Source organism: Dermacentor andersoni, chromosome 3 (assembly GCF_023375885.2).
Source record: "Dermacentor andersoni chromosome 3, qqDerAnde1_hic_scaffold, whole genome shotgun sequence".
Lineage (NCBI taxonomy): Eukaryota > Metazoa > Arthropoda > Arachnida > Ixodida > Ixodidae > Dermacentor > Dermacentor andersoni.
The window spans coordinates 160717017-160719870 of record NC_092816.1 but is presented as its reverse complement, the minus strand read 5'-3'; positions in this window follow the sequence as shown (position 1 = coordinate 160719870).

The window sequence follows — 2854 nt, the reverse complement described above, 5'->3', positions numbered from 1 at the left end:
CTATTACAACACTGTCTTTCAGGAACACTGTCGCGCGCGTCGTGCGTCCAAAAAACTCGGACGATCGTTGGTGCCGGGCGCCTTCGTACGGTCGGCCATTACAGGCTCCGCAGCCTTCGATTGGTTGACGCCTGCGAGGCGTCGCAGCCTCTCACTGGTGCACGCCGGCGCAGCTTCGCCGCGCGCCGGCAAACTTCTAGCATCGGCAGTAGACATAATCGCTGCGCGACGTTCCGCTTCAGCGAGTTCCCGACCGACGCTTTGACGCATTTGACCCTTCGGCGCGCGCCGAAGCTTTCCAGCGCGTGCCAGTGGTTGGGGCATTAGGCAAGCGGCGTGATCAGCTGATCGCAACAGCTCTTGTTGCTGTCAGTATTATTTTTATGCGAAGCATATTACGAGAGCTCAACCCAGCTCCTCAGGCGCGGCGGTGTCGCCTTCAATACCACGTGACACCGTGACGTCACGACAGAGAAGAAACGGGGCTCCAACTCGCGCCGTCGCTCGCGGCGTCGCGGCGGTATATAAGCAGCTGCGCTTGCCTCTGCTACACTCACGAGGTGAGATGCCTCCTGGAGACAGAGCTGCTCGTTGGAATGAGAAGCGAAGGTTGCGGCGTGCTACAGAGACTGATTTTCTAGGTGGCTTTGGCTCAACTCTTGCAAGATGGCCTGGGTGGGAATCGAACCAGGGTCTCCGGAGTGTGAGACGGAGACGCTACCACTGAGCCACGAGTACTTTTTTTTTTCTTTATTGCCTGTTTGCAGCACAAACCAAGAACACATTCAAATGCCAAAACATGTCAACCACACTTTGGCTAACATTATATATTAAAATCGCTTAAGCTTGATCAGTTCATCAAGAATAGCCACCCACTCGGGGGGCTCACTCTGGGCACGATATATTGCCCGAATATACGCGACACTTTCGATGAAGTTTATTCTCGTCGGACGGGTATCGACATCCGAGTGTCGCACTGCCATTCTCGTTTTCCACAGACTGTGGAGGCCAAGGAGCATAAACATATCGTACGGAACTCCTCCTTCGTTATCGGTTCGCAAATATCGAATACCAAGAGGTGTGATCGGTAGTTCTTTTTTAAGTGTACGTTGTAAGATATCCCAATGAAATGTTGGGTCCCAGCAATCGATGAAAACGTGTTCAATGGTCTCTGGCTTTTTACAAAGTAAGCAGTTTACTGTCCATGGCACATATATTCCTTTTTCGTCTAACCATGTTTTTACGGGTAGCGTGTTTGTGTGTAGCTTAAAGAAAAACGTTTTTTGAGAGGGTCTAACTGGCATTTTTTTCACCCGTTTCAGTACATCATCTCCTTGGCCTCCCCAGTTTACAGACCTGTACAATGGTATTGGCAACATTGTATCAACTAAGTCTTTATACAGTGTTTTTCTTGTCACAGAGCACAGATATTCCATGGAAAACCGCACACTCAACATACGAAGTGAATCAACCACTTCGCGCAGGTATCCCCTAATACTTCCTCCCTTCACATCACTGGTCGTTACAACATATTGCGGCAGTGCTTTTCCCAAACGAACTTGAATTACTGTGCGTAGAAAATCATTTCTCTGATCCCGAAAAAAAAGAAAACGCGACACAATTTGTCTGATAAACAAATGCGACAGACCTAGCCCACCACTTCGAGCTGAACGAAACAAATTGGTTCTGCTTATCCTCTCCCAACTGGAAGCCCATATGAATACGGCAAAAACACGATGCATTTTTTGCACACTTGAACGACACATTGATAACACTTGCATAATATACCACACTTTCGCTACTAAAAAGAGATTGCACACAGATGCACGTCCAAACATTGACAAATCTCGGCCAAGCCAACCCTTTGATTTTTCACTCATTCTATCAGCTTCATCGGACCAGTACTGTGCGGTATCATTATAGTGCTCGAGCGGCACACCCAAGTACTTAGTTGGCGTTGTTGACCACCGGATGTTTGCAAAGTGAGCTGGTATAATGTCCCAATGACCGTGCCATATACCGATGCTTTTTTGCCAATTGATCTGGGACCCAGATTGTTCACAGTACTTCTTTACAAGATGTACAACTTCAAGTACGCTATCACGATCCTCGCAGAAGACTGCGATGTCATCAGCGTATGCCAGTACCTTGACTTCAGAAAGCTGTAGCCGAAATCCTCGGACGTTTTCATTGCGCATCACTGCTAAACAGAAAGGCTCGAGGTACAATGCAAAAAGCAATGGACTTAGTGGACACCCTTGTCTAAGGGAAGATCTGAGTGACAGCTTCTCGCTGAGGGACTTATTAATTATAATCTGTGTCGTGCATTGGTCGTAGGCCATTTTGACGCCATCTAAGATTACTTTCCCTACGTTAACATATTCCAAAACAAGAAGAAGAGCATCGTGGGACACACGGTCGAAGGCTTTCGCCAGGTCGAGTTGCAACAAAGCGACGCGTCTAGCGAAGACGTCGCAACACTCTAGAACGCTTCGCGCTACGTGGCTGTTTGTAGTAATAGTGCGGCCTTTTATGCCGCAAGTTTGATGCGGACCGACAAGATTTGTAATGACTGTTTGAAGTCTCTTTGCCAATACCTTCATGAGTATCTTATAATCGGTATTTGTAAGGCTAATTGGCCTGTATGACCCAACCGATAAAAGCGCCTTGTGGTCATCTGTTTTCGGTATTAAAACCATGTGTGCACTTCTGAAAGAAGGTGGCAGTCGCTTATATTTATGTGCCTCAGAGTATACATGCTCCAACACTTGAGCAAGCCCAGGTGCAAATGCCTTATAAAAGGCGGCTCCTAAGCCATCGGGACCCGGTGATTTGCCTGCAGGAAGTTCTTCGA